Source organism: Oryctolagus cuniculus, chromosome 1 (genome assembly GCF_964237555.1).
Source record: "Oryctolagus cuniculus chromosome 1, mOryCun1.1, whole genome shotgun sequence".
Classification (NCBI taxonomy): Eukaryota; Metazoa; Chordata; class Mammalia; order Lagomorpha; family Leporidae; genus Oryctolagus; species Oryctolagus cuniculus.
Window position 1 is genome coordinate 129603694 of NC_091432.1, and position 25677 is coordinate 129629370.

A 25677-nucleotide genomic window follows, 5' to 3' on the forward strand; every position below is an offset into this window, starting at 1 on the left:
GTAGAAGTAAAACAGTCATATACACATGTATCACACACACACACACACACACACACCTACTTACCTACCCATGAAACTGAAAGCTAGGATTCAAACTGGTTTTCCAAGCTAGTCACAGAAGTGTTTATGAGAGTTGAACAATACAGCTTTCGTTGCTGGCCAGTGGCCACTGGGCTATCTCTAGGACTTGTGTAAAGGAAGAAATCAGTGAGGCAAAGAGGCGAGGGCTGAGTGCACCATGTGGAAATGAAGCAAACAAATGAATACATGGACCTGGCAATAAAAAAGTGAGCAAAGTGAAGCCAAGAATGGCTATTTCCTTACTTGATAAGGCAGCTCCTCTCCTCCTCCACCTTCTCACCAAGACTATTGCTCGCTCAGTATCAGTAAGCTACTTTGCAGCTTCTGTTACCTCCATAAAACAGAGCCACCCCTTGCTTCTCTTCAATTTTTCCTTCTTTAGTTGGTTTTCATTTACTTTTCCTATGGTCCATAGAGATTCCATGGCCTTGTTTGATGTAGTTTATGATTCAGAAAACCCATCCTCTAGGCACTCTTCTCAGGCAGAGAGTTCCACTGAAGGGAAGAGAGCTCACCCTCGCCAGAGAACTGGGCTGGGGAGGGTGGTTGCAGTCGGTTGCACATCGAGTCCTTGTCCCAAGGTTCTCTGTCAGCTGCAGACCAAGCTCAAATTTGGTGTTCAGATTGTTTCCCCACAAGGTTCCTTTCCTTAAGTGTGTTTAATCTGCTGTAAAATTGTTTTTATGTCGGTAATAAATGTCATTGTAACTGTTTTGAAAGTGCATTGTTAGGGCCAGCACTGTGGCATAATAGGTAAAGCCGACACTAGCAATGCCAGCTTCCCATATGGGCGCTGGTTCAAGTCCTGGCTGCTCCACTTCTGATCCAGCTCTCTGCTATAGCCTGGGAAAGCAGTGGAAAATGTCCCAAGTCCTTGAGCCCCCGCACCCATGTGAGAGACCCAGAAGAAACTCCTGGCTCCTGGCTCTGGCTGTTGCCGTCATTTGCAGGAGTGAACCAGTGGAATGGAAGACATCTCTCTCATTCTATCTCTACCTCTATCTGTAACTCTGTCTTTCAAATAAATAAAATAAATCTTTTATTTAAAAAAGTGCATTGTTTTCACTTTTATAAAAGCCCTTGGTAGGCTTTTGCCCATGGAGGTCTAGTCCAGAGAAATTTCTGCACTTATATTGATGCCACAAATTTATTTTTTCCAAGATCTATTTATTTGAAAGTCATAGTTATAGAGAGAGAGAGGAGAGGCAGAAGCAGAGGCAGAGAGAGAGAGAGAGAGAGAGAGGTCCTCCATCTGCTGGTTCACTCCCCAATCAGCTGCAATGGCCAGAGCTGAGCAGATCCGAAGCCAAGAGCCAGGAGCCTTTCCAGGTCTCCCACACAATAGAGGTCCAAGGACTTGGGCCATCCTCTACTGCTTTCCCAGGCCATACCAGAGAGCTGGATTGGAAGTGGAGCAGCCAGGTCTCTTACCAGCACCCAAATGGGACGCCGGCACTGCAGGCAGCAGCTTTGCCCACTACACCACAGCTCTTGTCCCAATGCCATAAATTTAGAAGGGTTGAAATTGAGTGACTCTCTTTGATAAGTTGATATTAAATGTATGGTATCTATCATTTGTCTTTACTTTCTGCTATCTATACTCTCCCAACAAAGGTTAGATCTGTCTTACAAAAATAAGAAAAAACATTTACAATAAGATCAATACAGTAAAATGGCTAACAAGATCAATAATGATAAAAGGAAGAAGAAATATTAGCTACATGACAGGCAGGGTTGATATTATTCTTTCGATTGACTTCAAATATCTGTAAATTCCATAAATATGAAGCCAAGGTTATCCAGCCCCATTCATGGTTCTGATCTGAGAAGACACCACATCCCCCAGGAATATTTGCTCCCTTTCCCAAGAATCCAAATTACCAATAATGGAGTGAGAACTTTAAGTGAATTCCAATATTGCAACATCAGAATAACTATTCACAAATGTCTACAGTTTAAAGCTTTATGGCTATAGGAAATATATGTATGACATTAGAACTTATGAAGGGATTAGTAGTCACAATATTAGCTTCAGACCTGAAAGTTTATTTGTAAACAATTCATGATACATTTATAGCAATCTGTTCATGCTAGGCAGTGAGAAGAGAGCGATGATTATTGACTGGCAAACCTTCATGCAGCATCTCACTTGGCGTGGTATCCCGCCTAATCTTTAGGGTGATCCTCAGAAGTATTCATATTCCTTGCAGAGAAAAGAAACTAAGAGATTATTTTTGTTACTTCAGGGGCTGGTGCTGTACTTTAGTTTCTCCTTCTAGTAGTATCCAATACCTATTTAACGAATTCAATGGGTTAAATTTAGGGTTGATTCCGTCTCCCCAGACACAGCAGTCATTCTGCTTCTTGGACTGATCCTTCTTCATCAACCAATTCACTGCTGACACATAGCCCTCATTCCTTATCATCCTCTGAGTCAGTCACTCATCTGAAAAGCTCAGCTACACTGGCAGGTCCTCCCATGCAGTAAAACAGTAAGTGACACGTGTGCCTGGTTCCAGGAGGTGTGCATGATGGAATGATGGGGTGCTCACTGGGGCTGGCATTTGGGTACCATGGCTAACTGATTGTAATCAAAGAGTAGATCATTGGGTCAGCTGGTCCTCGTGTTTTCTTCTTCCCCAGGGTACCTCACTTCTTCCTGTCTTACTCATTCATTTCTCAGTTTGGATCAGTGTCAAACCCTTCAATGAAAGAGGCCAGGAAGAATTTCAGTCCATCCTCACAACTCATCCTGCTCTTGTTAAGAATGAACATAATTTTTCTTCTTTTTAAAAATGATTTACTGGGATTGGTGCTCTTGCATAGTGGGTTGGGCTTCTGCCTATGGCACCAGCATCACATATGGGTTCCAGTTCATGTCTTGGCTGCTCCATTTCTGATCCAGCTCCCTGCTGATGGCCCAGGAAAGCAGTAGAAGATGGCCCAAGTACTTGGGCTCCTGCACCCACATGGAAGACCCAGAAGAAGCTTCTGCCTCTTGGCTTTGGATCAGCCTAGCTCCAGCAGTTGTGGCCATTTGGGGAGTGAACCCATGGATGGAAGACTTTTTCTCTCTCTCTCTCTCTCTCTGTTTCTCTCTCTCTCTCTCTGCCTCTCAAATAAATGAATAATCTCTTTAAAAAAGAAAATTTATTTATTTATTTGAAAAGCAGTTACAGAGAGAGAGAGCACTCACATTTCTTTTCAAGAATTATGTTAAATAATTTCAATCTAACAGTCTTTTTATCCTAAATATAGAAGCCTGCACCCCAGTGGGAAAAAGGAGTAGAACAGAGCTGGAGCTGGAGCGCTTTTAAAGTCTAATTCCCGAAGAATTGCCAGTAGGTGACCTGTCTGGTGGCTCCCTAGAGAAGGGAACTGGAAGAGTTTATTTAACCTTGCTTACAGTGTATTCGGTGTTAAGTGTAGGGTTGATGGGAGGGAATTTGTCAGAAACATTTCCAGCTAAATGCTTAAAGTGTTGTAGCTGCCTGAGGTGAGGGCATGTCTAAAAACATTAACCAAAGAGCACAAAACAGGTGCTGAAAAATGAGATGTCCATGGGGACTTTACTGTCACAGGCCTATTCCTAGGGACATAGTCACGCAGGAGCAGGACTGTGCATTTTCTCAGGAAAACCCCTGACATATGGGTTGGTGTTAGCACAGCAGTTAAGATGCTAGCTCTACTATCAGTTCCAGCTTGCTGCCAGCGGGCACCTTGGGAGGCAGCATGGATGGCTCAGTTGGTTAGGTCTCTGCTACCCACACAGAGGACCCAGACTGAGTTTCCTGCTCCTGACTTTGGACTGCTCCAGCCTCAGTTGTTGTGGTGAAGTAGTGCGTGGAAGATCTCTCTCTCTCTCTCTCCTTCTCTCTCACCCCCCCCCCATAAGATAAATAAAAAACTTAACAAGATCTGACAAGGCCCATGCTTTCACTTCTGGCCAGGTTTGAGGGTCTACACCAGCAAGAACTGAAGACCAGGGAAGAGTTTACACTGCTTGGCTGAATGTGGAAGGGATGCTCAAAATACACCCAGAGACTGGAGTTTCTGCTGGTCACAGGTGTTTAAAGAACTTTCTGTGCGAACACCAGCTGACAGCTAAACTAAGTAGAGACTTCAGTGGCTGAACACAACAAAGAATGCAGCCTGCATAGAATTAGTTCAGAAACATCATAACATCAAACCTTTAGGAAGGACAAGAATCTGATTGTTATAGTTGCCACATAATAACATAATACAATATAAAATGTCCAGTTTTCAGAAACAGCAAAACATGTATGACATACAAAGAAGCAAAGCAAATATGGCCAATGCACAGAAAAAATGAATAAATGGCGAGTAATCCTGAGGAAGCCCAATTATTGATCATACCGGACTAAAACTTAAAATTGGTGACTGTAAATATGTTCAAAGTGCTAAAAAACTGAAGATTTACATCTCACTGAAGAGTAGCAATAGTAAATGGAAATTATAAAGAAAACAACCAAATCCAAGCTCTGAACATGAAAAGTACAACTGGCTTGAAAAATTTACTAGACGTGCTTAACAACATATTTGAGGAAGGAGAAAAAATAATCAATGAACTTGAAAATGGATAAATTGAGATTATCCAAACTGTGGAACATTAAAAAAAGACTTGATAAAATTGAACAGAGCCTCAGAAACCTGAGAGGCAACATCAAGCACACAGTATACATGCAGTAGAACCCAGGTCTGCCCCACAGGAAGTGAGTCAGGGAAAGTGTCGGGCTGGAGTGAAGACATTAGCTACTAACTCAGATCCACAATGGTAAACACACAACATTAGGATGGGCAATAGTGACATAGATAAATGTAAAAGAATGAATTTACTTTTGGTCCTTTAATAAAAAGACAACAGCATAAACTAATAATTCTAGTATATATTGAAAAATCCAATATATAAAGATGTAATTTGTGACAGTGACACTATAAGGGGGGATGGAGTTATATAAAAGCAAAATTTGGGGGCTGGCATTGCAGCACAGTAGGTTAACTTGCCACCTGGGGCCCATATGAGTGCCAGCTGCTGTTCTACTCCAGCTTCCTGCTAATGCACCTAGGAAAGCAGCAGAAGATGGCCCAAGTCTTTGGGCTCCTACACCAATCTGGGAGATTTGGATAGAGTTCTAGGATCCTGGCTTCTGCCTGCTTTAGCTCTGGCCACTGTGGTCATTTGGGGAATGGACCAGCAGATAGTAGCTCTCTCTCCCTCTCTTTCTCTCTCTCCATTTCACTGTGTCTCCCTCTCTCTCTGTAACTCTACCTTGAAACAAATAGATCTTTTTTTTAAAGAAATGGCTGTTTTTATATATTACTGAAATTCAATTGATGCTAATCTGAGAAAGACTGTTATAAATTAAGATGCTAGTGATAAGCCCCAGAGTTACTACTATGAAAATAACTTAAAATATACAGAAGAAATGACAAAGGAATTAGTATGGCACACTAAAAATGTTTAATGCATACAAAGAAAAGTCAATAATGGGTGAATTAAGACATAGGAGGCCCGGCTCCATGGCTCACTAGGCTAATCCTCCACCTTGCAGCGCCGGCACACTGGCACACCAGGTTCTAGTCCCGGTCAGGGCGCCGGATTCTGTCCTGGTTACCCCTCTTCCAGGCCAGCTCTCTGCTGTGGCCAGGGAGTGCAGTGGAGGATGGCCCAAGTACTTGGGCCCTGCACCCCATGGGAGACCAGGAGAAGCACCTGGCTCCTGCCATTGGATCAGCGCAGTGCGCCGGCCACGGTGCGCCGGCCACAGTGGCCATTGGAGGGTGAACCAACAGCAAAGGAAGACCTTTCTCTCTGTCTCTCTCTCTCACTGTCCACTCTGCCTGTCAAAAAAAAAAAAAAAAGACATAGGAAAAAATGATGTATAGAAAACAAATAGAAAAATTGAAGACATAAATCTTACCAATAAATAATTACATTAAATGTAAATGGATGAAATTCTGCAAGTCAAAGGCATATATTAACGGAATGGATTTTTTAAAAGCAAAATTATCTAACTATATACAGTCTACAATAAAGAGGTCTTAAATCTTAACAATACAAAGATAAATAACCCAATTAATAACTGAACCAAGACATAAAATAGACTTTTATTCTACAGGTATATCAATGGCAATAGACATATGAAAAATGTTCCACACCACAGCCATTAAGGAAATGCAGATCAAGATCAATTTGGTAAACTGCTTCATACTCATTAGAGTGATTATTTCAGAGATCAACAATGATGTGTTGGTGATGACACTGATAAACTAAAGCCATAGCACCTTGCTGGTGGAAATGTAAATGCTGCAATGTTGCAATTAAGCACACAGCTCATCAGAGAATGGGTACCACCCTGACCCAATATCTTACATTATACAACAGGCAGAATGAAATTCCTACATTGAATGGCTTCTTGGAGCCAGAGTTGGGCCCCTCAGCACATTTTTCCATTCAAGTCTTTGAAGTTACTTCAAATCCATCTGGAAAGTGAAATTTAAAAGTGAGTTTATTTTGGGACAAAACATTTCAAAATCCACCCAAACAGGGAACTTTCAAAAAGTTTACAAAAACATCATATTATGGGGCCAGTGCCATGGTGCAGTGGGCTAAGCCTCCCCCTGTGGTGCTGGCATCCCATATGGGCACCAATTTGTGTCCCGGTTTCTTCTCTTCCAATTCAGCTCTCTGCTATGGCCTGGGAAAGCAATGGAAGATGGCACATGCGCTTGGGTCTCTGTGCCTATGTGGGAGACCAGAAGGAAGCTCCTGGCTCCTGGCTCCTGGCTTTGGATTGGCCCAACTCCAAGTGTTGCAGCCATTTGGGGAATGAACCAATGGATGGAAGATCTCTCTCTTTCTCTCTCTGTAACTCTGCCTCTCAAATAAATAAATCTTTTTTAAAAATTTTTCATTTTATGAAAAAAAAACTATACATGGATTTCAGAAGTTTTGTTCCAAGACAAACATCTTTTAATTTCATTTTCCACAAACTTTTTGAAGCATGCTTGTATATTACATAAACAATAACAACAGATACTACTACTAATAATAACAACAATAATGGCATGATAACAACATTAAACATTAAAATATTATTTACTATGTCCCAGATACAAATATAAGCACTTCGTATATATTAACACGTATAAATCTGATTACAAGGTTTTAAGAATAAACTATTTGCTTGAAGTTTATAATTAGGAAAACTGACTGCTAGACATGTTAGTCAAAACATTTGAGGTCACACAGCAAATCAGTGGCGGAGCTGGGATCTAGTGCCAGTGATAAACTCCAAATCCAACTGTCTTAACCACTATGCTTAACAACTTACATCTGTACTCTACTTTAGATTCTGTAAAGGATTTTCATTTACAATATCTCATTTTAACCTTATAACAACCGTAAAAGAAGATGGGACAGGGTCATCAATATCATATTACTGATGGGAAAAGCTAAGTGAAGCGGCTTAAATCCCCTTCTCCAGATTGACCCAATTGGTAAGTAGCAGACATGAGACAGCAACCAAAATCTAACCCCTAACACCTGCGGCCTGCCTCTGCAGACTCGCTTTGCTCACAGACTAAGACAAAGCCTACCTTACACCTCTATAAACACACAGCTCATGAGCAGTGGCCTTCCTGGAACTCCCTGACCGAGCAAGAAGGTTATTGTATCTGTGTCGTGCACTCCAAAGGCACCCTGCCTTTCTGCAGTTTTAGTGCTGGGGCACATGGTGCAAACAGGCTTTCACCCCATCACACAGATGTTGTAGGTGGGCCTCAGGACCACGGGAGCCTGGGAGATGGACGGGATGTGTCTGCTGCCAGAGGAGAGTCCTGCTTGGGAAGCCATCTGGATGGATGGGGAGGAAGGACCAGGAAGTTTCGGCCTGACCTTGGTAAACAGCTTTGTGCCCTGCCTTTTTAACCTCCACCTGACAAATATAATCATTTCTCAGCACAAAAGCGAAGGAGCCTGCAGATCATGCAAATAAAGAAGAAATGCCACTGGCCTGGAAAGAATAACAACATTATCCTAATGGCTCTGAAATGAAATACAATCACGGGAGCAAATTTACCCTGAAATCGTGTTCCTAAGCTCTGCAGAAAAGACTCTCGATTCCCTGGCCTTCGCCACATTGTTCCCTTGTAAGACTTCTCCTTAGAGGGAGGGGACAACAAGTCCTTTTCTTGTAGGGGTCTTCAAAAAAGTTCATGGATATGTATACTATGAAAAAAACTATGCAGGACTTTCAAATTTTGTTTGCACCAAAATGTTCCATAAATGTTTTAAAGTCCCCTCATAATGGCTTGTCCATGGGCTGCCCAGAGCAGAGGTCCCACCTGCCCCTGTGAGTCCATGTCCACTGAGATCTTTTCCATCACAAACTGGCTATGTTAGGGACCTTAAGACCCTGAATTCACTCTGGCCCTTGTGGCATCAGTGTGGTTATTTCCATTTGGTTTGAGACACTGATATGAGTAAGATAAAGTGCTGCTTCTTGCTTTTCACGTTTTAGACCACCTCTACTATGCAGTCCATGGACTAGAACTCAAACCCTAACCAGTGCCTTCCATCTGTGCCCTAGCTGTGTGCCAAGCATGTGGGCTCCTCCATGCATCATGAATGCATCGGCCAAGCTGCCTATTTCATCTTGGAAAGGCTAGATGGGGACAGGTGTTGTGTCTGGCTGAGAGGTGCAGATCTATATGTCTCCACCAACCCAATCTGAACATTCTGTGTTGTCTAAGTATCAAGGGATTCTGACAGCCACTACTGGTTCTAAATCTGCCTGGACCCCAAAGGCCAGCATTAGTCTAGAGAGTCAAGTGAAACCTTGGATGTACACTAGTTGCAGGAAAAATCACCATAAAAAACAACTCACTCACCATCAGGAGACGTCCCCTTTGGCAGTGGCATAGGATCATAGTGTTTTGTTTTGCTTTAGAATTTTCATGGTAATGCAACAACTAAAAACTATAAAGAAGAGAGGCCAGCACAGTGGTATAGCAAGCAGAGTCCCCCTGCAACACCAGCATCCCATGTGGGCGCTGATTCATGTCCCACCTGCTCCACTTCTAATCCAGCTGCCAGCTAATGGCCTGGGGAAAGCAGCAGAAGATTGTCCAAGTGTTTGGGCCCCTGCACCCACATGGGAGAATGGAAGAAGTTCCTGTCTCCTGGCTTCAGCCTGGCCCAGCCTTCTTTGGCCATTGCAGACATTCAGGGAGTGAACCAGTGGATGGAAGATCTCTCTCTCTTAGTCTCTATGACTTTCCCTCTCTGTGTAACTCTGACTTTCAAATAAATACATAAATCTTCTACAAAGATGTGAAAGAGAAAACAAAAATGAAACCAATGCCATTTGAAACAGTTAAAAATGTCATTAAGCTGGGAGAGTCTAACGGGAGGGTGGTAGGAACCCCTGTGATCTGCCTGGGAAGGGGCCTGACTCTGCAGACAGAGGACAGATCAAGCCCGCCACCAGCAGCACCCAGGTGACCAGCTGGAAGGCAGGGGAATTTCCAGAAAGGATGGTGCTGGCAGTGTAGTTACAGCTCAGACTTGATCTCCCTCTTCCACACTCAGACCTGTGAGCCCACTCCTTGGTTCAGCCAGAGTTTTCCCCTCACTTGCTGCCTGCTTGGGTTCTGGCAACACCATAAACATTCCCACAGGTTAGGAAGGCATTACCGGGGCTAGCGCTGTGGTGTAGCTGATGAAGCCACCGCCTGCAGTGCTGGCATCCCAGAGGGCACCAGTTTGAGTCCTGGCTGCTCCACTTCCAACCCAGCTCTCTGCTATGGCCTGGGAAAGCAGTAGAAGATGGCTCAAGTCCTTGGGCCCCTGCACCATGTGGGAGACCCAGAAGAAGTTCCTGGCTCCTGGCTTTGGATAGGTGCAGCTCCGACCATTGTGGCCATTTGGGAAGTGAACCAATGAATGGAAGATTTCTCTCTCTCTCTCTCTCTCTCTCTCTGTTGCTCTGTTTTTCAAATAAATAAATAAATATTTTTTTAAAGAAGGCATTAGGGGCGAGTTGGGCAGACCCAGGTATGAATTGCAGCTTCTCCACTTACTAGTCTTTGATCTTGGGATAGTGACTGTGTCTAGGGAACAGTACTGATGTGTTGATTAACCAAGTTAATGAACGTAAAGCTAAACAGTTACTTGGGATAAGCTCTCGGAAACATGGTTGTTTGGTACAACATTACTATTCTCCTCACACAGGAGGATGCTGAAGCTCCACTTTCAGTGGCTGACCCAGGACTGATACCATCTCTCCTCGATCAAGGCTCTTTCTCTCTGCTGCTGCATCCTGTGCTCTCTGCACACATCCACAGAAAAGCAGAGATGGAGTCAGATGAACTCCAAGGCCCTTTGTGAAGCATCTTTTCTCTGTGATCAGATTAGGAAAAGTCATAAACAGGAGCAGGCATCAAAGCTCTGTAGAAGAAACCCAGAGACAGAGAATAAGGAGCTCAATGCTGTGGGAAAAGAGGTTTGGCAAATAACTGAGCAGAATCAAGGTTTTCTGATGAGGTCTGAGGTTTTCAGCACCTCCTTTTTTAGAGGATATGAGTGGAATTAGTTCTTATATTTATGTAAGAAAAAATTCAGATGTGAGACAGAGGAGTAGTGGTAAGAAATGTTTAATGGGGTAAGGCATCCCTCAGAGTGGATGTACACCTCTCCCGATAGAATCTGAGAGTGCCTGATCATTCAGACTGAGGTCAACAAGGTTGCAGAGTTTAATGGAAAGAATGCACTTGACAGGCCAGGTGAGCACCTCAGCAGAGCAGAGTCTGCACTCAGACTATAACTGAAGAGAGAATAAGGTCCAGTTCTTCCCTCCACTTCTCCTTCCTTTCCACCCTCGTCTCCAGGGCAGAGTTTGCTTGGTGTGAAACAGGTGAAATTCCTCCCAAGGTTTTGTTAGCCAGGGTCATCAGGATGGTTAGCCCACAAGGCACAGGGCAGGGAGGATTCTCCTGGGGTGTCTTCCCTGAGGGAAGTTTGGGGCCACCTGTGAGGTTAATGGGCTAAGGGAAGCACTTTGTAATGTAAAATACTGGGCTGTTTCCCAGATGTGCTAGAGGCTGCCTCCTTTCTTTGTACAGATGCTCTGCTCTTCTCTGGTCCCTCTCACACACATATGCTGATTTTCAACTTCCTACTATAGCAACTTGACCTTATTTGCCTCTCTCTCCCCTCCTCTGGACACTCTCTCTCCATCCGCAAGTGTCTTTGTAGAGTCTTAAGCCACCGAAGTGTCTCAGTGCAGTCATTTCCAGCCCTCGTCCCTGGTGTTTCTCATCCTTGGAGACAGATAGTGCCTGAAACAAGAGCAAAATGCCTGGGATTCGACTCAGGGAGGACTCGTTGGGAGGAGATGCTGCAGTCAGTTGTCCTCAATTCTCTCCTACTCTCTAACTTCTTGTTGTCACCAGGCATCTGGAAGTACAGTGCAGCAGCTGTAGGGAGGAAACATAGTCTGACCTCCTGCCTGGTTCCGGACTAGCTGTGTGATCTCGCACACATTAATTTACTCCCTGGATATGCAGAGTCCAATGTGTGTAGCCACTAGCAACAGGTGGCTATTTATTATTGCACTTAATTCAATTGAAATAAGATGCAGTTTAAGATTTCACTCCTCAGCAGAAATATGCACATTGCTCAGTCGTCACATGCAACTGGAGGCAACTGTATCTGATAGCCTGGATCGCTTCCAGCAGCACAGTGAGCTCTAAGGGGGGCGGGGTGGGGGTTTCTGGTCTAGGTCTTGCTCCTCCTCTGCAAAATGGGTACCACTGCTGCTGGAGGGTTGAAGAACTGGAACGCCTGCTGTCGAGGAAGTGCCCAATACGTTACATTTTCTTCCTGTCCTGAAACTTCATTCTTTCTCTTATGATCTCCCCCAGGGTTTTCGTCAACAAATGTGGGATGCTCAGGAATAGTTCATTCCAGGTCTTCTGGGGCGGGATATAAGCTTCCTGAGAGAGTCCTGACGAGCAGAAGCTCACCAAGTCCTGAACCACTCTGAGGTATGGAGAGGGGCACACTTGATCACAAAGCGTCAAATATCCCAACCAGGAAAGGTGGAGATAGCCGAAGCATCTCCCACGCACTCAAACCTTGCTGTCTCCTTCTCTCAGTGGAGGCATTGCAATGGTGAAGGTTATGCTTACCCCAGCGAGCCCACTAGTTCTACCCTACTGAAGAATAGTCCCTTCTGGAGGAAAACAAAGCGCATGCTTCTTCCCCTGAGATTGAGGGGAGGGACAGTTTTCTCCTGAGAAGTCAGGGAACTACCCAAGAAGTCAAAACCAGAGAGCAAGTCCCAGCAGAACCCCGCAGAAGACACTTGCCTGGAGGCACTCAGTCTGAGCTCTGGCTGATGGGTCTTTTCCTGACCCTCTCCAAGGACAATAACCACTCTGAGGACGACAGAGGCACTAGCTTTCCGAGAGCGCCAAGTCCACTCTGAGCTAAGCCACTTCACATCTCTTACTTTTGGAGCAGGGACCCTGCCATCTCTTGCAAGTGTCCAAATCTGGCCAGCTATTATGAATTCCAGGAGAAAATGAGGAGACAACCTCAGACTTCCCCTGCAGTGCCCCTCCTGCCCTGTCACTCCCAACTTCTATACAACTTGCTCCCTCTGTCCTCCCTACCTCCCACCCAAGGTTCAAACCTTTTACACTACATTTGATATGTGATCTCCCTTCTTGTCCAAAACATCGCTGCCTGGTCTACTGTCTAAATGAGTTTATAACCTGAATAAAATTAAAACACCCTATTCAAATCATATATCCCAAGTCAAAACAAATATCTAAGTAAATCAAATACCTGATGGCATACATACAATGATACAAATGGGAAGTCACGGATGAGCTCACGATCTCATGGTGTCTTTTGAATCAAATCATCTACCTGGGTTCTGTATACATGCAAGTTGCCAAAAGGTAGCTGTGCAGGGCCTCTTCCCAAGATTTCACGTCCGTGTGTGACACATTGTGGTCCCTGATTCTGCTTTTCCTGCTGCAGTAGCCGCCATCTCCAGGTCTGCAGCCAGGGCTGAAAGAAGGAGTGAAGAAATGCACCAGTACCCTGTGGTGCTGAGGGGGGAGTCCTTAGCAAGTAGAAAGAGATGAGCAATTGAGGACTGCGTACCGTAAGGACACTGCCCTTCCCTCCTACTAGGTGCTGGCTGGGCAAGGGATTACTAAACTGGTGGCCTAGGTGGTTTCTTGTCCTTTCTGCTTAGGGCTGTGGCCACCCATTCCCTTGCTAATACCCAGGCACTCATCATGAAAGTAGTCTGGTGGAGCTTTTCACGTTGTCTTCATGCTAACAGCATCAGGCACCACCCAGCCCTGGTTCCCACCACCCCACTTCCTGTTCCTTCTCTTGTGCTGGCTCCCCCTCCCCTGCCAGTCCTTTTGAGTCAAGTCACCAAGGACTGTTTTTCTCCCTCATCCCTTCCCTCTCCTGCTTGGCCATCCAGGTGTTCAGGTGTTATAAACTTGAAGACCATCCCACCATGACTACTACATCTGCTTCCTCAACCCCGTTTCTCCCTGAACTCCAACTTCTTACATCTTGTAAGCATCTGCCTTCACCTTGTCTCCACATTGGTGTGTAAGCAAGTATAAAGTAACATAAACAATTTTAACTATTTAGATGTAAAGATGGGAAGTTGATACCTCAGGGCTGCACAGCCAGCTCGTGCTCCACCCATGTTCTAAGGCACATATTGCCTTGTTCCTTATATTCTTTTGCCAAGCAGGATGGGCCTGGTCAGGCTCGATCTCATCTCAACCCCCAAGGACCCCAAGCACCACCATGATGAAATAGAGAAGGGAAGTGTTGACACTGATCTGATTACAAGCCTCAACGCCCGACATCAGAGACCTGCAGCTCTTTTGTGATTTCTCCATACCAGCACCCTCTTCTACATAGCCTCTCTAAAAATCCCAAAACAGCCTCATCCAACAGACTGGTAGTTCTTGAGACACTAGAAGTCTTCTACCCTCTCACCTGTCAATAAATTAAATGCTCTCTTTCCTTCATCCCAAAATCTTATCCTCTTTATATTGATTGGCACCAGGGACAGGGACCTGGCTTTTAATACAGGTGTGGCAGGTACAAACATTCAACGTATCTAAAAGCAACTATTGATTACTCCCCAGAAATCCATTCTCACTTAGGTCTTCCTTTATCTGTTAGGGAACTCACATCAGAGAAGAGCAAATGTGTGAGAATGAAGATACAGCAGTCTGCCCTGAGCCTTCCTCTCCCCTACACAGCTCATCATCAGTTCTCTGAATCCTTCTTCAATGAGTCAGCCTGAATTCACCCTGGTCCCCATTTACCAACACCAGCCCAAGTCAAAATGGAGCTTTAACAAATGTTATCTTCCCATCCCATCTTTTCACATTTTAACTATTAAAAACAATCAGTCTTGTAACTTACCCTGTGACTAGTCTTATGACTTGTTGTCAGTCTCGTGAGTAATGATGCTTGCCTCTCAGGAGCCAACTGAAAAGCAGTGACTAGGATGGCAGACCTTACATCTCTGCTAGGGAAAAAGTTGGCAACCGCCAACTGCAAGCAGCCAAGCTCCGTGTCAGGGAATTCACCTGACTGGCACCTGGATAGATCATCAGAAGACATCCTGACATCTGTCTTACTAATCGATTGGCCTGGCCCATTGTTTTCTTCTAAGCTCCCTCCTCCCCTTGACTCACTACCTTTTTTTCCTTAAAAATCCTCTTGCTCATTTGTTCAGTGAAAAGAGCACGTTTCAGATCAGAAGATCCACTCTTTCCCAAGACTGCCGGCTGCTTGAAATAAAGCTTTTCCTCTTATCTACTCTCATCTCCAGTGAATTGGTTGTCCAGCGTCCTGGGCCCAATTTTGTCCCATAATAAAAACACCATCATCTCTGGCCTAGATAATTACAGTAACCTCTTGACCTGCCCCTTCTGTCCCCAGCACCTTGTCTCTGTCCCTGCCTACCCCTCCAGCCATCCACAATTCACTCAGTGTCAGAGTGAGTTTGTTAAAGGCAAATCATCCCCACGCTGGCAACCTCACTGTATTCTCTGATGAATACATTGGAACTCCTACATGCCCTGTGCTTGGTCCACATTGTCTGACCCATCCTTCAGCTCCTGCTTCCTGAACATGCCCCACTCAGAGACTGGCCAGGAGCCTCCTCTCTGCTCTGTGCTGTCTTCAGCTGAAACAAGCTCTCACTAGCTACCACCAGAGGGAGCATCTTTACCCTTTTGGGGTTTTCTGCTTCGTTTGACTTTTCTGTCTCCTTGCTGTGACACAGAGGAATACTCTGTCAGTGGCTGTGTCTGAATTCCAGGGTCTGGAAGGGCATGAGGGACTCGGCCAGTGCTCTGTGGAGGGAGTGAGATGATGACTGAATAGCAGGTGGTAGCTGTTCTCTGCCTACCAACTTTTAAGATGAGAAATCTGAGAGCTGGGAGGTGGCAGCATGGGGTACAGCTCTGTGGTCTCAGACTCTTAGCTTTGTGCTCACATCTGTCACTCACTGCTGCTTCCTCTAATACAAGTAACAGTGCAAGTGTAAATTCAAAGAGTGATGTTCAAGGCATTAACTATTTTTATTGATTCATTTGATAACCAGAGTTCCAGGGTAGCCAGGAGAAGATTATTGTTTTATTTAAACAATAAAGAAAGCTGGGATCTCAGCTGTTCTGCTGTTGCCAAGAGCATCTTCATGAAGGGGGATAGACCTCAGTCTGTACAGTCCAAGTGGCTGTTCTCATCCCCTCTCCTATGTGAAGGGAAGGCATTACAGTTCTGGGAGTATTCACTCACCTAGTACACGGGGGGTCCCAGGCTGGGCAAGGAGAAGACTGAGGAGTCCATCCTGTAAAGACCATGGGCCCTGGTGGGGCACAGTCATGAAGAGTCAGGCACCTGGATTCCAGCCATGTGATGGGACCAATCACAGCCTCTCTGAACCTGGGTGCCATAGTGTCTGCATGAGGCTAGGCTAACCCCGTCTCCTTGTCCCTGGTTGCTGACCTGTTTGTCCCCTCATCTTATTTCCTAGGCCCTGCATCTGAGTCCATCCTCGGCCAAGACTGCCCTGTTGCCAACCCTCTGATGTCAAAGCCTGCCCCGGTTGCCCCTGGGAAGTTTTATCAAGACTTCTGCACCTAGGACCTTCTTCCTACAGATATCCCTACTCCAAGATGGAAAGCCTAAGAGTATCCTCTAGAAGGATCTGTTCCTCTGCCCCTCCTCCAGCTCACAGAGCATGTGTGGTGTCCTGAATCACAGAATGGCCTGTCTGAGGCACAGTGCCTACCCACAGAAGTGTGGTAAAGCCACATGTGGGAAATTGTGCATGGTCTCATAGACCCCATGTCTGTTTGCCGAGGGACTGTTCCTAAGTGAAGGGGGAGGATTCCACTCTTCTCCTATGTTTGGAAAGTAAAGGCTAAGTATATGTACTGCAGTTTTATCAATAAAATAAAAAGTAAAATTTTATGAAGTATATACTATAATTTAAAATAGCAAAATAACTACTATTCTCTGGATACTAATTATAAGGAAAATGATATATAACTTAAAGGAAGATTTTTTAAAAGGTATACAATGTCTCAATTCAAGAAATTTGTTTCTCAGAATTAAACAGAATAGGTGCTACTCAGAGTATGGTTTGCACAGTAGGAAAAAGCACACATTTGCTGCATTGTTGCAGCATTACCTGGAGGTGGATGCCCCTGGGAACCTGTACAGAACCCAGAGCTCAGTAGCTGGAGCTCAGATCCCACAGGAACCCAGCCTGTGCCTCTTCTTCCAGTTTGAGCCTCTCAATTCCCTTTGAGTGGTCCACATGCAGACCTTTTGTAGCCCATCCTCAAATGCCCACAATAGCCAAGGCTGAGCCAGGCCAAAGCCATGAGCACACCTGAGTACTTGACCCAGCATCTGCTACCTCACGGGGTGTGCATTAGCAGGAAGCTGGATCAGAAGTGGAAGCAGGACTCAAATCCGGGCATGCCGATGTGGGTTTCGAGAGTATGTGCCAAATGTCTGTCCCTATCGTGAGTTTTTCTTTTTGTTCTTGGTTTCATATGCTGTGTGAGGTAGAGAATAACTTTTTAAATGATTCTTAAATTATCTAAAACATTGTTGCAGTTATTCTCCCCTTTGATCTCAGCACAAAGGTAGTGAAATAGATACCCTGTATAACAGAGGACCAGTTTTAGAGAGTAAGCTCTTCAAATAACACCATCACATGGCTGGTGAGTGACAGAGCTGCCCTCAGGCCGCAGGTTCAAAACCTCAGGCCAGCTGGGGCTCCCTTCCTTGGCTGTTTACCTAGGTCCTCTGTCACACCATAAAGGACTCAGCAGGGTCCCAGGCATCCTCTTCCAGGACTGGAGGTGTGATGGGAGAGGAGAAAGTGTGTTCTCTGGGTTCCTTCCCCTTGCAACTCCCTAGCCAGTCTCCAAGAATCTCAGCCTTGATGATGTTCCTGTACCTCCCTGGTTCTCTCTGCAGGGTATCCCACAGGGAAGCCAGAGAGACTCTGAGAACCCATATCCAGACCACCTCACTCCCTGGCTTCATGTCCCTATGGTCTCATGTTTCCCACCCAGTGCCCAGCAAAGTCCCAGACTGGGCCATCTCCCATCCGATTCCCACTCACAGTCCCTTTCCTGTGCTCAGCTTCAGCCACTCCTATCCATATAGCTTCCAGAACATCCTGGGCACATCTCTGCCTTAGGGCATTTGCACCTGCTGCCTCACCATCCTAGAATGCCCTCTCCCCTAATTTCTCCAGAGCATAATTCTGTGCCTCTTCCTTTTTTTAAAAGATTTATTTATTTTACTTGAAGTCAGAGTTACACAGAGAGAGGAGGGGCAGAGAGAGAGAGAGAGAGGTCTTCCATCTGCTGGTTCACCCCCCAACTGGCTGCATTGGCTGGAGCTGTGCCGATCCGAAGCCAGGAGCCAGGAGCTTCTTCCGGGTCTCCCAAAAGGGTGCAGGGGCCTGAGGACTTGGGCCATCTTCCACTGCTATCCCAGGCCATAGTAGAGAGCTGGATAGGCAGTGGACCAGCCGGGACTCGAACTGGTGCCCATATGGGATGCCAGCACTGCAGGTGGCGCTTTACCCACTACCCCACAGCGTTGGCTCTGATTCTGTGCCTCTTTCAAGTCTTGCATCTTTAGGGATACTGAGCACTGTGTTCAAAATTGCGAGCTTGGCTGTGCCCTGCCCTGGGTGATTTATCTTCCTAGTGTCGTAATTTACTTGTTTCACTTACTATCTGCCCTCGCTGGAAAATTCTCTCTCTGAGGATATGGAGTCTTTTGAAACTTAGTAATTAGCCACTAGAGTTCTCGTGAAATATTCTGATAACACTCATTGATAAAAGAAAAAAATGCTACTTACCCAGACAGGGTTCTCCTGACCATCAGTCCCAAAGAATGAAGTGGAATTTTGCCTGATTTCCCCCTCATAGCACCATTGGATTTCAAGGAAAAAGCATTCAGTGGTATGTTTGCTTCATTTCTTTCCCATGCTGGGGCATGAAGTCTTTATGGGCCAGAAACTTGCTCTGTCCTACTCACTCCCGTGTCCCCAACAACCACCACAGAGATTCACAGGATTCACATGTATTTTGGAAGGGAAGGTAGCAGGAGAAACAGTAAAAAAATTTTTTTTTCTGGAAACTGAACCCGAAGTGGGCAACCCACTCACACACGCAGTGCTGATTTTTGCCAGCCCGAAGGAGACTTGAGCTCCTCGGTCCATCAGCTGAAACATCCTTGGCCGCTGGGGAAAGGCTGTGCTTTGAGTCCTCTGAAGTCCCCTCTCGACACCTCCAGACCTCACTTTGGTCCCAGAAAGACCTGACTGTCTGGGTGCACAGACCCCCTACCAGCTTCCTGACTTCCAGCCAGTGTGATTCCATATGTTTCCAGCTGCTTCAGACAAGGAAAGGAGTCACTGACTGTCCCCATTGTTAATTCCAACTTTTTAAACACAGAACCTATTTTCATGGTCATTCACCTTAAGTTTCAGTTTGGGGATGAGGGAGAGGAGATGCACATGTGGAAGTGAGTGTTTCTTCCCTTGAATTTCATGGGACAGTGCAAAGGAACATCCTTGAGACAGTCTATGTGTACATTGTGTGTGCTCGAAATATGGAAATGGGCTGGTGTTGCAAAACATGAACACACACCCCATATACAGGCAGGCACTGTACACACAATCACGTGTACATCACGCAAATACTCCAGCCACACAAAAACATGCACATGGCTACTGCACACACACAGGCACACACATGTACTACACACACATATGTACATATTGTGCACATACCTCACACAGACAGGCACATATGTACACATGTATTCATAATAGGTCATAGAAGAAAGAACTGTGACCAAGAATAAGATCTGTACCTGGTACGTGTCACACTCATAGTAGGGCTCACGGACTGGTGTCCATTGGCCTGCAGGAAATCAGGTACACCATGGGGAAGGCAGCCCCAGGAGTGACTGCTTCTCAAGCTGTTGGTTGTGCATTGTTTTTACCCAGGATCACTGCACAGAAGTCCAGGGAAATACAGGCAAATGGGTGGCTTCTTGTACAAACTGCCACGAAATGCCCTGGGCTTTTACCGCTCCAGGTTAACTAGTCATTATAAAGAACCCACTAGAAAGTTGGTTAACTTGAGAGCTCAGTGTCTATAAGAGGAAGGCACCACTGCAGCTCAGGAAGCCGTGGCCATTATTCTCTACCCTTCTGCAGGTCACAAGGCTGCCTCTGGATACTTCTAGACACAGTCCCCAGCCATGAACCTGGCCGTACCAGGATGCAGTTATGCTGCAAAGAGTCACACTGGGCCACTGGCTGTGCTTAGTTCACCTCTACCCCTGCGCTCCCATCTTTTCCACCTGCCGAAGTGCCACCCTTCCTAGACCAAACAGCTCAAGTCTCACCTCTGAAAGGCAGCCCTGAACTCTTCCTCACTTGATGCCAGAGAGCACTGTCTCTTTCGTCCTCTGTCCCCCCTACCCTTTCTTCATTCTTCCATTCTTCCCCATGGTTCTTAGAGGCAGATGATTCTAGGTGGGGTGAACTGCTTTGGTGTGGATTGTTCTGGGTTCCCACAAGCGGGTCATGGGGGTGGGGCAGTGCTCTCTCAGACCAGGATGGTTTGTTCACAGCAAAGATGACGGGCAGGGATGAGCTGGCCTCTTCCTTCTCCACCAGGGAAGGGTGCTTGGCTCTCATGGCTTGCAGTCAGTGGCAGGGCATTGCAGAGACACTCCTACGCCCACTGATACTCAAACTTCAGATTTTTCTGAAGGGGAGAGTTTGCTTTCACCGAAGTGATGTCAGACCCCTGGGAATTTCTTCCTTATCATAGTCACTTTGATTCTGAGGCCCAGCCACTGACAGTCTGGCAACAACATCCTTTATGAGGCAGGTTATGGTTAGAGCCAGCTGGCCTGGAGACTGACGGCAGCCACGTTGGCAGTACGTGAGGAAGCTCCAAGGAAAATCTGCACACAAAGGCAGAAGGGGTGTTGCTGGCAAGCAACATGCTGTGTGTCACCACCCTTAGTGGCAGGGGTTGGTAACGCCACCCAGGACTGCACGGGGACAGGGTGAGAGGAACTCCAAGCTTGTGCCTCTGCTCCCTGAATATACTGCTTCTGTGAGTTTAATAGTTTCCACTGAGTTCTCCTGGCAAGCTGTCAAAACTGAAAGTGGTTTGAGGAACCTCCCAAACTTGCAATTGCTCTCAGAGGTGAAGGTGCTCTCGTGGGAACTGTTTCCTCAGATGCTGCAGTTTGCCTGTCCCAGGGAGCACCCATGTTCAAGAAAAAGCCCTGGGTAGAATGTAAGACCTGTGCACGGAGTGTGTGGGGGAATGTGCACTCAATTTCGAATTGTCCATGATGTCCCTGCAGGGGTGGAACTGAAGTGGAAGAAGGGTGGACCAGCTAGAATCAAATAACACTGACACTAAAAGAAGGCTAGGAGAAGTGGCACACACACACACATGCACACACACATACATGCACACACATGCATAGACATGGCAATGCACATATGTTAATATTCACATACATATATGCACATGATATACACACTGCACACATGACTGCACGTGTACACACATACATCAATGTCAGAGCTTTAATGGATCAGAGAACTTACCTCTATTTTGGGTACATAAAATTATGTGCAACTAGGGGGCCAGTGCTGTGGCATAGCTGGTAAAGCCACTGCCTGCAGTGTCAGCATCCCATTTGGGTGTGGATTCGAGTCCTGGCTGCTCCACTTCTGATCCAGCTCTCTGCTATGGCCTGGGAAATCAGTGAAAATTTTCCCAAATCCTTAGACCCCTGTACCCACATGGGAGACCTGGAAAAAGCTCCTGGTCTGTGGTTTCTTTGGATTGGCACAGCTCTGGCTGTTGCAGCCATCTGGGGAGTGAACCAGCAGATAGAAGATCTCTCTCTCTCTCTCTCTCTCTCTCTCTCTCTCTTCCTATGTGTGTGTGTATGTGCCTCTCAAACTCTGGCTATCAAATGAAATAATAAATAAATCTTTTTAAAAATTACATGCAGCTAGGTTCCCAAAAGTGCTACGTGAACTCTTCCGAGCACAGATGTAGGGGATCCATAGGGGCAGGAGAAGATGCCAGTGTGGAAGCAGAGGACAGGTGTGACACAGTTGGCACAGTCCTGGCAAGCAAGGCAGGAGCATCGTGGTGGCTGTGTCACAGCACAGGAAGAAAGTGGCCCTACTTCTTGCAGCCCCAGCCTTACAGTCTCTGCATTCCATTCATGGAAGCTTCAGCAGCCCGTGAGGAGGGGGGCTGTGCTGCCTGGCCTAGAGTCAGTCTTGTGGTCAGAGTCCAGGGACCTGGAAATGAGAACAGAAGTCACTGAGAACAGCACCAGAATGGAGACTATGGCCACTCTGAGATGCCAAGTGAAGCCAGGTGTTTGTTAATCATGAGTTTTGCTCAGAAGCATTTAATCAAATTCAAGGGAACCTGGAGCAGTGATCTATTCTTTACTCTGAAGTCTTCATCCAAGCGGAGTGGGTTATTACAAGCCTGGGTTCCCTGGGAGCACAACTGTAGTTGAAGGGAGATGAGGAGGGTGGAGGAGTCTGCGTTGATTGCTAGATGTGCAGGCTGCATTCCTGATGTCAGGCAGAGGAGGATGTGCTGGGCTGCACATGCACACATACACACATACACACATACACTTCACATGCACACCTCTCCCCCACACACCTGCTGTGCTCTGCACTCCAGGAACCAAAGCTAGCTCTGCACCTCATCCCAGCTGTCGCTCCCAGACACCTTGACAACTACACTGGTTCTACCTGATCATATGAGTGTTCTTGCAGTTCCTGCTTGAATCTTCTCCAATGTCCTGGCTTCAGAGCCTGTGCTGGCCCTGTTTTCCTCACTCCATGGCCCTTAGCCACAGACCAACGCCCTCATCTGCCCTGCCCTTGCCTCTCTCTAATATACCTCCGATCGCTCTTGCTATCAGCCAGCCTTTGCTTCAGATAGTATCTCCATCCAGAGTCATTGGAAAATGGAATCTGAAGTTACAGTGTATGTGTGACCAACTGACTACTTAATGAATGTGACCTCAGCAAAATAGGGAAACAAAAGAGCACGAGGGAGGGCAGGGAGTGGAGGTGCAGCACCAGGAGGCAGTAAACAACTCCCAGGTGAATCATCCCCCCCCCCCCCCCCCCCCCGTGCTTGGGGTCTCAGGAATGCAGGGCCAGATTCCAGAGGCTCTGGTCAGAACCCCAGGAGGTGCTAGTTACCACAGCTGCTTCCTGTGATGAAGGAGGCTGGGGCATCAGTGCAAGGCTCTGGGAAGTTAATTTAGGGAAGAGAAGCCAGAACCTGGAGACAGCGCCGATAGTAATCCATGCACGTGACAAACTAAGTAAAGAGGCCGGCGCCACGGCTCACTAGGCTAATCCTCCACCTGTGGCACCAGCACACCGGGTTCTAGTCCCGGTCGGGGTGCCGGATTCTGTCCCGGTTGCCCCTCTTCCAAGCCAGCTCTGCTGTGGCCCGGGAGTGCAGTGAAGGATGGCCCAAGTACTTGGGCCCTGCACCCCATGGGAGACCAAGAGAAGCACCTGGCTCCTGGCTTCAGATCAGCGCGATGCGCCGGCCGCAGCGCGCCAGCAGTGGCGGCCATTGGAGGGTGAACCAATGGAAAAAGGAAGATCTTTCTCTCTGTCCCTCTCTCTCACTGTCCACTCTGCCTGTCCAAAAAAAAAAAAAAAAAAACTAAGTAAAGAACAAATCTGTTTCTATTTTCTGCCAGTTGTGCATGATGTGACTACAAGTCACAAAACCTCAGTTCTCAGCTCACCACCTCCCTGAAATCTCTAAATGTCTCTCCACAGGGAGTCTGATTAAACACTGACTCCTTCTCCCCTTCTTCCTCTCTTACCCACATCTGCATCCCTCAGCACTGTCCCCCACTTCCTGTCTGCACTGGGAGCCTGGACAGGCGGTCCCAGCCAGAGAAAGAATCTCCCAGGGAAGAGTCCCAGTTTTAGGAGTCCCCACACTCCCAGCCTTTGCTCCCCACACTAACAGCTGCTTGTGCTCACTGTAAGAAAAAAGGGCACAGATTGGTGCCTCCTCACATGGGGCACCAAATGTGAAAAAAGGGGGGCACAGAGCAGAGAAGAGGCAAGGTATGAATTTGCAGCAAGACCGAATTTATTCAGAGAAAATAAATCCCCAGAGGTGGGTGACCAACCACAGTGTGCACATTGACTGAACAGGTGGCAAAAGGCCCAGACCCCAGAGGCCTTTTTTATATCTTAGGTAGGCTGGGAAGGGGGTAGGGGGCAGCAGGTTGTTCAAGTTTGGCCCACTGACTTTGGGGCCTGGGGAAGAATGCAGGGGATGGGGCGGGGGTGGGTTTGAGGACAATAGGTGTGAGACCAAATTGAGATTCAGGGACAAGGGATACATCCCAATTGTATCTCTTTTGGGTAATGAGCTAAAATGGCTGAGACACTCACCACAGGCCCTACAGCTTTGTCCTGGCTGCCTGAATACAGCAGCAAGACAGAGAGCTGCTAGGGCTCTCAGCACAATCTCCTCTCAGGAGTCAGAGCTGCCCAGGGGGAGGAGGGGCCCAGGCTGGGCTCGCCCGTAAGACCTGAGGCTCCTGGGGGCTGAAACACCCTATGAGGCCAAGGACAGCATAGTTCCTGCAGCCTCATGCCACCACTCACCCCACGGTGCCTTTTGCCATCTGGAAGAAAGTGCTCTCCCAGCACCTTTAAGATTTTGCACTTAGAGGCCTGAAAGTCCCACATTTACAGATGTGGCAAATTTGTTTAAATTCCTGCCTTGTCTTTAATTAGAACAAATAGTCTTAGCCATACAACAAAATAAAATTGATGATCCACTGACAGCTAATTGCTTCTAAGAAACAGCAGATGCACTTAAAATGAAGATATATTTCATGGTGCTTTTTTTCTCCCCAAACATTTCTAGTTGATTGAATAATACATTATAATGATTAAGCTGTTAGTTCCAAATATGTTCTTAAGAATTTATGAAACAATCTGTGCCCCAGGCAGGGGCAACCAGGGAGAACCTGAAGGGTGGGGAAGCTGAGAGAGAAGTGGGCAGGGCCTGTGGTGCCCAGAATGTGGTATAATTAGGCTGCTACCCCACGCCTGTCCTCCTTGCCCTCTCCAAATCCCTGGTTTTCTTACAGGAGTGGAATCATGATCAAAGAAAACCACGACCTAACTGGAGAGTAGGGCAGCATTATTTAATTTAGAATCATTTAAAGGAATTCCTTTGTTCAAGGCTTCCCCGTCCTCCATCACCCACAGGAGACACTGCGCCCTCCCCCTGCATGTGTGTGCGCCTGCACACACACACACACACACACACACACTTCTCTCTTGTGGGGACTTCTGAGATCAGCTGGTTCAAGGAGGACCTCACTGACAGGGTCCAGGTCCTGGTCACAGAACTTCCATGGTAGTGTTGTACTTTCTGCTTGTCTCCAAAGGCCTGAGAACACGGAAAGCCAATCATGTTACCTTCTAGGTCCACAGACCAGAGACAGGAGAACAAATGGTTACCAATTACCACCCAGGTGAAATGGCCTGAAAACCAGAAACGCTAATGGTGTTAACTATAAAAGTTCAAAGGCCTGAAAACTGGGAGTTCTGAAAATATAATTTCTAGTGTGCTCAAGCATTCATGGGAGAGAAGAAATAGTGCCTTCTTTTACCTTTTTATTTTCTATCCAGGCCCTCAGCCACCCTAGGCAAGGCCATCAGTGTTACAATTCAAATGCTGATCTCATCCAGAAACATCCTCACAGATATACCCAGAATAATGCAAAGCCAAATGTCTGTCTTGGGTATCCCAAAGTCTAGTCAAGTTTACACATAAAGCTGACCTCCTGTTTGGTCCTGTCACCCAGTTGTTGGTTCTTGCATGCAGACCTTAATCTGC